Source organism: Panthera tigris, chromosome B2 (genome assembly GCF_018350195.1).
Source record: "Panthera tigris isolate Pti1 chromosome B2, P.tigris_Pti1_mat1.1, whole genome shotgun sequence".
NCBI lineage: Eukaryota > Metazoa > Chordata > Mammalia > Carnivora > Felidae > Panthera > Panthera tigris.
This window is the reverse complement of record NC_056664.1, coordinates 117812592-117827415: the sequence shown is the minus strand read 5'-3', so window position 1 is coordinate 117827415 and position 14824 is coordinate 117812592. Positions and strand designations below refer to the sequence as shown.

At 41.3% G+C, this 14824-nt stretch overlaps 1 pseudogene; it reads right to left on the bottom strand.

The window, feature by feature from the left end:
* Positions 1–5523: 5523 nt before the first annotated feature.
* LOC102949862 lies at positions 5524–14393 on the bottom strand (annotated as a pseudogene).
* Positions 14394–14824: the final 431 nt, after the last annotated feature.

The window sequence follows — 14824 nt, the reverse complement described above, 5'->3', positions numbered from 1 at the left end:
GAATTGCCATAAGCCCTCTAAATTCTCAGACAGCATTTTGGAGAAAACAGTGAGTGGGAGCTAATCCAAAATATAAAATACTAAGTCATCCATAGTTTATGAGTTATCTGCAGAGACTCTTTAAATCATTTTGAAAGAGGACTTCGGCTGCCTCCATTTTGACCTCAAACTTTTTAGTTGGGTTCTTCTTTTCTGCCGTCACTTCCCTCAGGCAGAAGACTCTGAGGGCAAAGCATCCCCTGATAGGAACAGAAACTGCCCCCTTAGGCAACAAGGACTGCCCAGAGCCAGCAAGACCCTGCCCATGATTTACTCCAAGACAATGATGGAGTAAACGTTCACTGTCTACCTGCACGCACCCACCCACCTTCGTCCCACACTTTCCTTATATGAACCTGGTAGTATTTTTGGCACTTTGGAGAAAGTCTGAGACACTAGTCCGCTGTCATCCTGGTGTTGGCCTCACTGAAATAAACTTTTTTCTTGTGTTACCACCACTCATCTGTCTGCCTTTGGACTTTGTCAGATGCGAGTGGCCCAACCTGGTCTGTTTGGGACACCTGGAGCCAGGTGTTCTTGCACCCCTGTGCACCAGCTATAATTGGATTACACTGCATTTACTGGGTATGCCTAAAATACAGTTTTCCCAATACCCAAGGGAGCTTATAAGGAATATGAGGTCTATTTTCAAGATGAAATGTATACATTTTCTTTACTTATCTAATTGTATGTAATGTGAGTAATTTTTCAAGGCAAAGACATCAGCCTAAATGGAAATCTAAAGAACTGAAGTGGTACCAGTAAGGACCCAGATACAGCACCTGAAGCCATCAGGAATCCAGGCTTCTACTAGTGTCTTTGTCTCTGTCTCTCTCTCTCTCTTATTCTCTCTCTCTACCTCCATATGCACATTGCTACATTTGTGACCAGCAGAGAAGAGAATTTTTCTATCTCAACCCTAATCCTAAATTCAATGGATAATAATGAGTCATAGCCACAGAAAATAAATATAGCTGCTCAGCTCAGGTGGGAGGGGGGCATGGTTATTACAGAATTGAGATCATTATCATGGTTGTCTGGTAGTCCTTATCTTTTCTTCTTAACTAAACATTTTCCATATTATTAACTATTTCATGAAAACATTTTGTATGCCTACCTAATAGTCCATTCTTCTCTTGATGGTTATTTTGGTTTTATCCCAAAGTTTGTGGGGTTTTTTTAGTAATATATAAATAATACTATGTTGAACATGCTTATACTTAATTTTTTTGTTGCCATATTTGATTTTCTCCTTAGGACAGTTTCATACAAAAGTAAATGCTGATTGGTAAGGATCTGAAATTTCTAACTGTGTAATAGTAAAAATCCATACACCTGTCCTATTTGTAAAATGTCACTTGTAAATTATTCTAGTAATTCTTGAGACAAAAATATCTGTTCACTTTCTCACACATACAATGAAATTATTACGTTAGTTTAGATTTGTAATTTGGTACAAATTGATATGTTTTAATGTAATATTTTGGATTTGTGGTTGTCTCTTGGTCATATAGTGTTAAGTATTGCAACTATCAAAAGCTGATGCTTTTTTAATTCCTAGAATAAATTCTTTTCATTTCTAGACTTTGCTATAAATATCTGTAAATATGATGCCACATTAGTCAGGTCTGAGAAGATGATTAGTTTTGGAGAAAGCATCTTCTGGAGTAAAGCATCACCTTGTTTAAACATGAAGTGGTTTATAGCATCTAAGAGAGTAAGAGGTGCACACACTTGAAAATGTAAACACCAAGATCTATCACAAGGTGTATATGAACCCCAAATGAACACTAAGCATGTTTAGGAAGGAGAAAGCACTGCACCACCAATAGATTGTTTTTAAATGTATCACTTACCTTACTAGGTATGTAGTATCTCCCAAGTACACAGGCATCCTGCCTTGTTTATCTATTGATCCTTCACTGAGAGTGGGAATCCAATGTGTTTGCTGAATTGTTTGGTAGACAAACGGCTAGAAAAACAAAGGAATGGTAGTAATCGATGAGGATCTAAATAGAGCTCCGTAAGGAGCTGGGTGTTAACTGATTGCTCATGGTCAGACATACATGGGAAATCTGGAAGAAAAAAAAAAAAGAGAAGAATGTGTCAGTTCTTCCAAACCACTCCTTTGACCTTTGATCTCCTTCAAAGGAGTCAACTATGCTTCCACAGGACTAATAAAAGATAAATTTCTCCAGGTCTCCCATTTTTCTATCATCTTGCTCAGATGTACATTTTACATTTGTTCATTGATAGAATTGGTGAAAATGCCAGGCTCTGGATTCAGGAGTGAAATATTCAACCTCTAAGGCTCTCCACTTTATCTTTAAAGTAAGGCTAACAATAGCCCTGACCACACAGTGATTTGAGGATTGAATGACAAAAGTGTGCAAGGTGTTCAGCCTGGTGCCAGCCCCGTGGACAGTAAGTGCCAGCCTTCATGGTGCTGACAATAAACATGGCTCTTGCTGTCACTTGTCATACATCCAAAGCTTATAAAATATTTTCAGCTATTTTTCAGGTCAAAATTCCAGGCTGACTCAACTGAGGGAGGTTGAATTCAAATGGAAATGATATTTGATGAGTCTGTTTACTGTCTAACAGTCATGAAATGCTGAAAAATGTTTTTAAATATCTAAGGTTTCCTTCTGACTAGATTCAGAAATTCTCCCAAGTTGGTATGGCAACCTCCAGAAAAATTAAGTGCCCAGGAAGCATTTTCTGCCTCCAGACCTTTTTAAGAACATACATCTAAGGGCACCTGGATGGCTCAATCAGTTAAGCGTCCAACTCTTGGTTTTGGCTCAGGTCATGATCTCAGGATTCCTTAGATCAAGCCCCATGTCAGGCTCCGCACTGTCAGATTTGTTGCTTGGGATTTTCTCTCTCCCTCTCTTTCTGCCCCTTCCCCACTCGCTCATGCTTGCGCTCTCTCTCTCTCTCTCTCTCAAAATGAATAAATAAACATTCTTTAAAAAGAACATAATCTACTGTCTAACAATACCATTATTTGCTTGGACATAGTACAATCTAGGCTGTTTTTAAAAAAATAAGTAAACCTCTACACCCCCATATTTTAACTTAATTTTAATTTAATTTTAATTAAATTTTAATTTAATAGCACATTGGGCATTCAAGGTAAAGTTTGCATCAATTTCCTCCTTAATAAATTGTATATCTGGGCTTAAACTAATAGCTGTGGCTATTCTGTTAGGAGCACCTCATAGAAATTCTGCTAAAGGAGCAAGTTTGTTCATTTTTGCTGATCTTTTTTTTTTTTTAGTTTTTTAATTTTTTTTTAACGTTTATTTATTTTTGAAACAGAGAGAGACACAGCATGAACAGGGGAGGGGCAGAAAGAGAGGGAGACACAGAATCTGAAACAGGCTCCAGGCTCTGAGCTGTCAGCACAGAGCCCAACACGGACCATGAGATCATGACCTGAGCCGAAGTCGGACGCTCAACCGACCAAGCCACCCAGGCGCCCCCATTTTTGCTGATCTTTATTCAGCCTTTGATGCCATGGCCTAGTATTAAGTACTGCTATGAACTAAGCTCTTTGAATTCAAATATAACCCTAGTTATTGATTTTAATAGAGAACTAGCTCCTTATCAGTATGGGACCTGTGGGAACATTCTTCACCTGTGTCTGATAACAATGTTTACTGGGATTATAAGGAGTGTTCCCTGGCCCCCTGAACCCAAAGCACTTGAAATCACTTTCTGATGAGCTGAATGCATAAAGAGCAAAACAATAAGCATTCTTCCATGTGCAGGCAACATGATTCATTGTCACACAACAGTAATTATCTTAACAGAGCCTGGCCCTGCTATTTATAGTACTATTAGAAATAAGAGCTAAAGCTCAATGTTTCCAAAGTAAAAGCTATAATTTTTGGAAAATGACTTGTATTGTTTTGAGAATACAACTCTTTCAGTTAACTAAGGGTACATTTTACAAGTACCAAAAATATCTAACAAGAAGGTACATTAATTAAATTTTAGCCTCTGAGAGTACTTTGTTGGGGATTTTTTTCGTGACATGAGACAGACCTGTTAATATTGATTTTGAATTTGTCTTTCTTTCTTTTTTAAAGTTTACCTATTTATTTTGAGAAAGAGAGTACAAGTGGGGGAGGGGCAGAGAGAGAGCGAGAGCGAGAGCGAGAGCGAGAGAGAGAGAGAGAGAATCCCAAGCAGGCTCTGCACGGCCAACGCCAGCACAGAGCCCAATGCAGGGTTTGATGTAGGGCTCAGTGTGGTGTTACATGCAGGGCTCGAACCCAAGAACTGTGAGATCATGACATGAGCCAAAATCAAGAGTTGGACACCAACCAACTGAATCACCCAGATGCCCTCTTCTCTTCACTTTTTAATCGGATTTTTGTTTTCTTTTTATCGAGTTTTAAGAATTCCTTGTATATTATCAGATATGTTTTGTAAAGACTTTCTTCTAGTCTGAAGCTTTTTGTTTCATTCTCTTAGCTAGCCTTTCACAGAACAGAACCTTTTAATTTTAATAAAACCTGACTTATTAATTTTTTCTTTCATGGATTATGCTTTTGGTGGTGTATCTAAAACATTATTGCCAAGCCCAAGATCACCTAGATTATCTCCTATGTTGCCTCTTAGAAGTTTTATAGTTTTGCATTTTACATTTCAATCTATAATTCATTTCAGTTAATTGCTTTTTTTAGAACAATTCAGAAAAATAAAATTCTAGTTTATCGTTGGACAACACTGTTTCACGCATATATGAAACAGGGCAGAAAAATAAATAAATAAATAGCAACTTCACTGACAAAAAAAGGAAAAAAAAAAAACCAAACACCTTTATCTTTGGCCTTTTTAACCATCTCATACAAAGCAACTACTTAAAGTATAGCTAAGTACATACACAAAAAAAGTTACCAAAATGCTCAGAGTAAGATTGGTTTCTTGTCGTTTTTGCTTTTTTTTTTTTTTTTACAAAGTTTTATTTCTCCTTTGAGATTATAATGAACATGGACTCACCACAAGTAGAGTCAGAAGGAGGACAGAGAATGTTCCAAAGTCTGGTTTGGTCATCAGAGATCATTAAAAATGACCCCTAAAAACATGTGGGAGGGGTAGAGAGAGAGAGGGAGAGAATTCCAAGCAAGTTCTGCACTGTCAGCACAGAGCCTGACTTGGGGTTTGATTTCATGAACCACAAGATCATGACCTGAGCTGAAATCAAGAGTCAGATGCTTCATCAACTGAGCCACCCACACGCCCCACCCCACAGCTTTTCTTTTTCCTTTTTTTAATTCCTGAGAACTACGAATTCCTTGCAAGCACAGCTTGTTTCTGCAGATTATTTTCCAAACATGTACAAAATGGAACCAAAATGGAGAATCCCTTAAGAACCCGAAGAGGTGTTCCATTACTTTTAAAGCTACATTATCTGGTAGCAAGTGTTCCAGCCTTCAGTTGCCAGCCACTTCCTCATCCTGTTCCCAAGAGTTAGCTGGATGAAAACATCTTCCCAGTGATTGTTTTCATTTCTTTTTTCTTGGCACCTGGGCATGCATGATTTAGCACCTTGAGGAATGTGTTTGCCTGCATACTTGTGTGAATATGGGCCTGAAAGTCCTTGATGTGGTAGTGCAAATAGTCCCGGAACGTGGGAATCACCCAGAACATGGTGTTGTCTTAAGACTGGCATTGGTGTAGTGAGGGAACAGCATGAAGCTAAGATAGCCAGTGTTGTCACCCATGATAGCATCTGTCTTTCAGCTCGAGAGGAGGTTCCCTGTGGCTAAAGAGGACCTGTAGGGTTGTATGGCTGGCTCTGCCTCCTTCTTCAAAGTCCTGCATGAACACTTTTCCAATGGCCGCATCATCAACATCCGTAAGCACTATGCTGAAGATGACTGTGACTCTGTCTTTTTAAGACTCGGCATACATGGTCTCATCGTCCCTACATGGATACCTGCCCTGTTCTCTCCTTCTTTATCCTCTTCTTGGAACTGGAAGTATTTCTCAAAGACAGAGGCAAAACAATTTCATTTCAACATGCCAACCTGATGCACAGTGGAATCTTGGATGCCGGCAGATTTCCAAAGTCACAATAGCAAAAAAGATATTGTATCTTGACTCAGGATTTACCAAGAAGCTCCCATACACTCTCTTTAATAACTCATCAGCACTATGTGCCTCAAATCCTTGCTGAATTTCAAAGAAATACTGACCATCACTTTTGTTTTGTCTCCATTAGGATTTGAAATACTATAGCAGACTCCATCGAAATCTGCACATGTGACTGCTGCTTCTGGTTTGCTGTGAGGGGCTGCATTCTCAAATTGAGTGCCAGCATCTCCTCAATGATGCACTTGTTTGCCTCCAGCAGGATCCTGGCAGCAGTTGGCCCCAACGCCTGAACCCGCCTGCCCAGCCACCTAGCCACCACCACTGCCACCTCACCCACCTAGGCTGAGTGATTTATTGTTGTTGTTGCTTTTAAGTGCTTTTGAGTTTACCCTGATGATGTTTTCAGAACATTTTTCATCTTTCGGGCTTTCAGATTTAATCATTGTATGATTTCCTGAACCTGGAATGGCTTCTTTGTGGAATTAGCCATTCTGTAGTATTTATTAATCATAGTATTCAGATTCTCTCAGTGGTATTTGCTTATTCCATCAAAAACTGTTAGTGATATCGTGTTTTCTGTCAAGCATCACGTAAGCAGCACATAGTTGAATTTTAATTTAAAAAATAATCTGAAAATCTTTGCTTTGCCCTTTTCCTTTTATGACATAGCTGTTCTATTTGATCTCACCTCAATCGTTTTATTGCATGTTTCTTCTTCTTCTTTTTTTTTTTTTTTAATGATTTGAAGTTTCATTTGCTTTCTGCCTTGTACTGTTTGGACTATACTTTATCTAAACTGTTTTCTGGTCTTGTTTTGCTTTATTTCTCATTACATTTTAGACTTTTGCTCACTTTCTCCTTGAAACTCTTGCTTCCTGCAGCGCCCATGAAGCCATGTATCTCCTGATTCTTCCGTCTTCCCTCCGGCACTTTCTTCTCAATTATGATGTTAGGCCCCTCCCTCTCTTCCCATTCCTCAAATGCTGATGCTCTTCAGAGCTCCCCTTTTCTTCCCAACCCACTTTCTCCAGGCCATTTTGGCCATTTCCTTGGATTTAATTATTATCCATACATTAACAATTCCCAATCCTTCAGATCTATCCTAGATCCCTCACTTGGACTCAAGACCATAGACATATAACTAACTGCCAAATATCTCCATTTGGACACCCCACAGGCACTTTAAACACAATGTGATCAAAATGACTCTTGTTTCTTTCCCGGTGAACGTGATTCTCTGCCAGAATTTTCCCTCCAGGATTTGATAGCACTATCCATCCAATCCTAAAGCCAGAAAATCTGGGAAAATATTTAACCCTCTGGTTTCCCTCAGCCCTCATAGCTCTCACCACACCTTTCAGTATTCTTGATTCTGGATTCTACATAACAATGGAATTCATCTTCCTCTCCCTGTCCCCAGAGCTTCTGCTATGGAGTTAAGTGACTACCAGCTCTTACTTACTTAGATCCTACAAAAGCTGCCTAATTGTTCTTTTTCAATCTAACCTCCCTCCTGCAAACAGAAGAATCTTCTAAAATGCAAATCTGACTGTGTTGCTCCCACACTTAAAACTCTTCAGTGGATTTCCATTACTTTTAAATAAATCTTGGAAGGCCCTCCTTGATCTTGACCTCACTTATCTCTGCCATCTCTTCTTTTTTTTTTCCTGCCACCTCTCCTTGAGCCACCCTCTCTATCTCACTATATTCTCCAGCCATAGCTATACTACGTTTATGTTAGCTCCTTGGACATGCCATGAACCCTATGGCAGCCACTGTAAATTGCCACCAGTATCCACCCATTTTCTTCTTTTTAAAGAATTGATCTCACTCCAGATTTAGTAGGGTGCATAACTGCTGGTTACTACTTTTACCAGCCACCCCTGCTGTTAGGTGTGGCTCTGTGACCAGGCTTTCATGAATGGAATGTGTGGAAGAGTGATATGTGCAACTTTAATGTCACTTCCTTAAAAATAAGTTGATTGCCCTTCATTCCTTTCATGGGGCTGGAGTGTGAATGTGGAGCTGGTGAACAACTTTTGACCATGAGAATGAGGAAACACACAAGGAGGTTGGGAAGGCTATAAAACGGAAGGAACCTGTGACCATGAAGGACTATGTGGCATACAGATTTTTGAGTTCTTAATTATAGCAGTTTAGCCTATGTATCAGTCAGGATCACTTGGGTAATGCTGCAGTAACAAACAACCCTTAAAGCTAAGTGGCTTAACACAACAAAGGTTTATTTTTCACTCATGCTACAAGTACAGCACGGATCAGTAAGGTGGCTTTGCTCACGTGGTCATTCAGGGACGCAGCCTAATAGATGGCTTCATCTAAATATATTCTTTAATGAGGACATAGGAGAGAAGGACACTTGGCAAACTGTGTTCTGTCTCTTAAAGTTTCCAGCTGGGAGTCAGGCATACTACACTCAGGGTGCAAGTCATACTGTCTCACCTAATTCAAAGAGGATTAAGGACAGATAATCCTATCATGTTTCCAGAAGGAAGGGAAGACCAGAATATGTGTGACTAGTCCTGATGACTAGCTCAGCTTCTGCCTTAATGTGTCTTAACTGGTGCTCCCTCAAAAGAGGTAACCTCTGTTTCTCTTGCTCAAGTGTTTGTAGGATGTTTTCTTTATGTTTCCAAATATATATTTCAAAGATCTCACAAGACTATATCTTCTTCTTAATCCTTCCCGCAATAATTACCCTTGGGAATCCTAAAGTAACTATTCCCTTTGCATAATATTTTCCTAAATATTTATCTCAATATCTGAACTCTCTCCAAAGCTCCAGTCCTAGATTTCCAACTGCCAATACCTGTCAAACTTGGCAAGCTTAAAACAATTGACTGCAGTACTTAAATCTGATTCTTCTGAGTTTATATTCTTATTTTGTTTTATCTCTGTATCTCCAGGCCCGAAAATTAGTGCCTGGCATGAGAAGGGGCACTGCATACTTAATGAATGAATGAATATTATAAAGATTTTTATTTATTTTAAATGTTTATTTATTTTGAGAGAGAGCATGAGCAGGGGGAGGGGCACAGAGAGGAGGAGAGAGAATCCCAAGCAGGGTCTGTGCTATCAGCATGGAGCCTGACACAGGGCTCCATCTCATAAGCTGGGAGATCATGACCTGAGCCAAAATCAAGAGTCAGGCGTTCAACCGACGGAGCCACCCAGGTGCCCCTGTAAAGATCTGACAATGGCTTGCCAACCAGGAATCTTCTCTGATTCCAATTTCCTCCTTACGAGCCTGAGCACAGTCCTTCTCCTTGCCACAATTGGCTAGTCCAGTGCTCTTTGCCTAGCAACTAAATGATTACAATAGTTTTCTCACAGTTATCCCCATCGACAAATTTTTTTCATTCTTCTACCTACTTTATGGAATGTTCCCATATTAATTTCCTCGAAGCATGTGACATTCGGTCACACATTCTACAGCCCTGTAAGGAGTGCAATCACACGCAAGCAGTATGGTATGTTCTGAAGGTAAGCACAAATAAGGCACAGTCTCCATGCTTGAGAAGCTTACAGTCCAGTGGGAGACAGACATGTGTCTAGAGACACAGAACCGGGAAAGCAGAGCCAAAAACAGAGGAGCACAAAGGTGGAGTGACAGATGTGACAGATGTTGAATCAGCCAAGGAGTCAGAGAAACGGAGACACTTACTTCATGTCCTAACAGACAATTAGACATTCTCCAGAATCAGCATTAGATGGAAATAGGAATGATTCCTGTTTTGAGTCAGGAGGGGGAAGAACTGGGCACCAACTGGGGCTAGTTTGGGAGTGGGCAGGGATTGACGGCAATTTTATCTGAGGACCTCTGTTTTCTCTCTGATGCGTGAGAAGGACAAAGGATGAGTCACTGTGCTGTGTAGTCCTCCAGGAAGGCCTGGATGTGCTGCCAGCTGGTGAGAATGGCTTGGTTCCCCATACCTGCTGGAAACCTCTAGCTACGTCCGCAGCATTCGATTTAATTCTACAAACAGGTACTGATGTACTGGGACCGGTGTTTGGCTACAGTAGGTAGCTGCTCTTCCTTGTCCTTCCTTGCACATCTCCAGAATTCAAGCTGTGTTTTGGCTTTCACAAGAATACTCAGATATACACTGCTTTCCAGGGGAGGGAGCCTGAAGTCAAATGAATTGTTGCATGGATTTTGTAAATTCAGAGCAGACCCAATTGCTTAGAAGCAAAGCCTTGGCAATGTTTTATTTACACAAGCCAGGCTTTTTTCAGAAAGAAAATAAGAGGGTTTGGGTTGGGGAAGGGGGCCGGGAGGAGTATTATTTTTGGAAATCCAAGGGCTGAATATGAATATAGAGCCAAAGCCTGGAAAATTAAAAGCATAGATTTTGGGAAGGGAAAGATCATCCTGTCCCCTGACTGCACCCCGCCCCCGCCCCGCCACCACATGCACCCCATCAAAAGGAATATAGTCTGACCAGCAGGCGGGAAGATGTGGAATTTTGTAGTTTACTTTAAGTGTGCCTTTTGTGCAAGGCCCTTGCAGAATAAAACAGATCATGTGATCTGATGAAGGTGATGGACAAATCCTCTTAACAGAAGCACACAAGGAGTGTTCTTTGTCTTCCTACTGACCTAGACTTTGTTACGATTCCTGGCTCTTATGCTTGGGATTCCAGAAGCATACAGTTTTTTACAAGATACTCTAGAAATGTTCATGGACCTTTCCCTGATGAATTTCCAAAAGGACTAGAAATGCCACTTTAGAAAATACGCAGGATGCTGAGGTCACGTACATGAGTTGCCAAACACCAGCAGAGACAGGGCATTGGATTAAGCAGAATTGTACCCCCCCCTCGCCCCACTCATTCGACGAACCCATAAAAAAGAGAACCGGAGGCTTTCTGAAAGAGAAAATCTAAGCTTCTAACTGTCCTCCAAGGCACACCCTAGAAAAGACTTAATAGCTAAATAATAATTATCAGGCAAATCAAATTACCTTTATAATAAGAAGCACACTACTCTTACTTTACACGAAGAACTGCTGAGGATTACCTTGAAATCTCCTTGAAATTGGTCTAGAATTGCTTTATGGTAAAGAACCTAAAAGACACGTTTTCTTTCATTCTCTCTTTCAGGCAGATTTGTAAGAGAAAAATTAATGCTATGAAGCCAGCCATTTCTTTTCAAAAGATAGATCCTCCCCTGCCACACTTATTTTTTTTTTCAATATAGAACTTTAGTATTGCTCAAAAGGATATGAGCATGTCAGGTGGCCTTTAAAAAATGCTTTTAAAAGAAAGAAAAAAATAATCCAGACAGACAGGAAATCACCAGAATTCCTTTAACTCTTTATAATTTCTGGAAACGAGGACACCTAGGGGCGCCTGGGTGGCTCAGTAAGCGTCTGACTTCAGCTCAGGGTATGATCTCACAGTTCATGAGTTCCGGCCCCACATCGGGCTCTCTGCTGTCAGCACAGAGTCTGCTTCAAATCCGCTGTCCCCCACCCCCTCGTCCCCTCCTCAACTTGTTCTAAATAAATAAATAAACTTAAAAAAATAATAATTTCTGGAACTGAGAGAAGAGCTTGGAGTGTGGTTAATTTCTCCCCAAGGAGATGTCAAACTCTCGTCAGTGGAGAAGCCTCTTGTCAACATTTAGGACTCCAAGGTGTGTAGGAACATGAGGAATCTTATACGCTACTCCAGTCACCTGAACTTTTGTCAAGGCAAACCAGACCGATTCTGAACGGGTGGGTCATGGGTGCAGCCCGTGCCCCCCTGGATCCTGTCATCTGGCTGAGGCGACCATGCCCCAGCTGGTGTGAGTGTTGGCCTCTGATGGCTCACACCTTCCCCTGTCACAAAGGCCAAGCCTTCAGCTGTGTGAGAGTCTCCTGCCTGGGAGGTCATGCCCTGCCCCAGGGATGGACGGTAGAACAGCTGGCACCCAGTGACTGCCTTACACAGAGGTTCAAGAGGCTGGCCTCTCCTCGGGGCATGACAAACTCTGTGGGACAGCTGTGGTCAGCGTGTCCCCTGTGGGGCCTGGCTGAAGCTAGGCCATAGCTCGTCTTGACTTAGCTTTCCTTTTTGTCAGATATCTTGCTCTTGCAACTTTCTCTCTCTGGAGAGGATTCCATCAACAAACGTCTTCCACAAGAATCCTGTCTGAGGCTCTGCTTCTCAGAAAGCCAACCTGAGACAATGCAACAGAATAAAATCTGAGACTCTCTTATGTTATTTCTACAATCCCTCTTTTCTCCTTTTTCCTCTCTATGCCAGTCAATATTCACGCTTTTCATATTTTCTTTCTTTCCTTTTTTTTAATCAAAATCTTCCCTCAGGAAAAGATCTGACAGCTTCAGCCTCATACACATTAATGATATATTAGGTTTAAGGGTCTCTCTCCCAGGGCATTGGCATCTTAACGTGATACAAAGAAAAGGGCTGGAATTAAGGGATGCATTATTGGTGGCTCCAGAATTCTGAAGGGATGAGTTAACTTTTCAGCAACTCAGCCATCACATCACAGGTCATTATGTGCTCTACCTAAACATATTTCACCTTAATTAGAAAGGGCCGATGTCATTTGCTTGTGCAAAATTAGAACTCCTGGAGTTGTCACAAGGACTCCCAGGGGTCCTTCCAGCTTCCCCGTTCTTGTGACGTCATGAAGGAGACTCTGGAAGCAGAAGCCAAGTGTCTCTTTCCCCACTGCTGTATCTCATGGCCTCATTCCTTCCCTGGAATTATGGAAAATTAGACCTGCTAGTTCAGCATTTCTCAAAGAATTCTGTGTTCAAGCACCTTTGGAAAACATAATTTATTATCCCCTTTTCAGGAGGATGTATAGTATTGTTAATATATTAAGTCAAAGAAATAAGATTCAATGTATTAAATAAATTTAAATATATTAAATAAAGAATCCTATTTAATTTACTAAGCCCAGGCTTTTCTAAACTTATCCATATTCGAATCCAATTTTTATGGCTCATCATTTAGGAAATACCCATCTGTTCCAACCTCCTTATTTTACACATAAGAACCGGAGGCCCCGGAGTTAAGCTTCTCTGATTTTTCCACCTCCCTGGGTGACAAGCCACCTCAGTGATGTGACACGTCCTAGAGGCAGTGCTGTCCCGCATCCACACTGACAACGTGCTGTGTGCCATCACTGGACGCTGTACCACTTTTCCAGCTGACGTAGGCTGACGCACAGCCACCTTCACAGGGTCACTTCATGTGGTTAACAATTCAGGGTTGGCCATGTAAGCTTCAGACCTCCTATCGTATCTGTATAAATAGCCAAAACTGTCCCGGACCCAAGTTGACTAAACAAGTGACCTGTTTGTTTTTATTGGGTGTGTTTTGGTGAAGCTGAAACATGTCTTGGAGATCCCAGGATGTCACCTGTTTTAATACACATTCTCTGTTCCAGCAGATCTCAATGACTTTGATGATACCAATTCTCCGGTTTTTTATCAACGATTTTTTTTCTTAACAAAGTGATTCACATATATTAACACTTAGCAATTCTAGATTCTTTCGCTTTCTGGTTTAAATTATCTACATTCCCTGTTTAATAAGAGTTTGGCTTATTTTAAAAAAAATTATGTTTTATTTATTTTTGAGAGCAAAAGAGACCATGAGCAGGGGAAGGGCAGAAAGAGAGGAAGACACAGAATCTGAAACAGGCTCTGGGCTCTGAGCTGTCAGCACAGAGCCTGATGTGGGGCTTGAACTCACAGGCTGCGAGATCATGACCTGAGCCAAAGTCAGAGGCTTAACTGACTGAGCCACCCAGGTGCCCCATAATAGTTTGGCTTTTTGATCAATGAAGTCAAATTGAAAGGCTCTTATTCTGTGAAAAACCAAAGGGTTTACACTCAAATAGGCTTGTCTTTCAGCTCCAAGCCTGAGGACTCGAGTGTCTTCAGAGATATGTCACAAAGCTTGCGTATGTATAAATAAATTAGAGCCGTGAGTGCGTGTGTGCATTCCAAAATAAATCCTCAGGCTTCCTGCTCCCTTTTCAGCTCAGCTGAGGAAACTGTAGCAAAGAGCTGCTCTAGCTGGAAAGAAAATCAGCCATTTTATACCCTGTTCAGTATGCAGGCTTTTATCTGGGTCTAAATGTGTGTATAAAGAAACCATTAGGACAGCTTACTTCTTGGCCACTCCATCTGCCACCTCAGCAGGAGCAGACACACCACAGAGAACCTGACCAGGCCAGTCTGGTGCGGCCACGCCCCCCATCACTAAAGAAAGCCTCCTGTGCAAGTTCAAGGATGCGCGAGTTCAAGGAGGGCAGCCACGTGTGCACTGCCCTCACTGCCCTACAGCCTTGCAGCTCAGGACTTGCAGCCGGCAGATTGGCTTGGGGCATCAGGACCCCTCTCCCCTTCCAACCATACCAGTGAGAGTGTCTCCTGGTTCCTGACCTGCAATCCATCCTCCTGGTTGGTTCTCACTGTGTACCAGTGAGGAAGAGAGCAAAGCAAAACAAATATTCCCATAGTTACATGCAGAAACATAATATTTCGAAGTTAACGAGGGCCTTGAACATCACTTCCGTGCGTTGAGTTTCACAGGGAAAAAATCTGCTATTCCAGGAAGGCATGCCATCATCATTTCTCTCTCTGTGCTTTTGGAGCAGGTGTGTTTTGGAGCCTTTAGCAATACAGCCT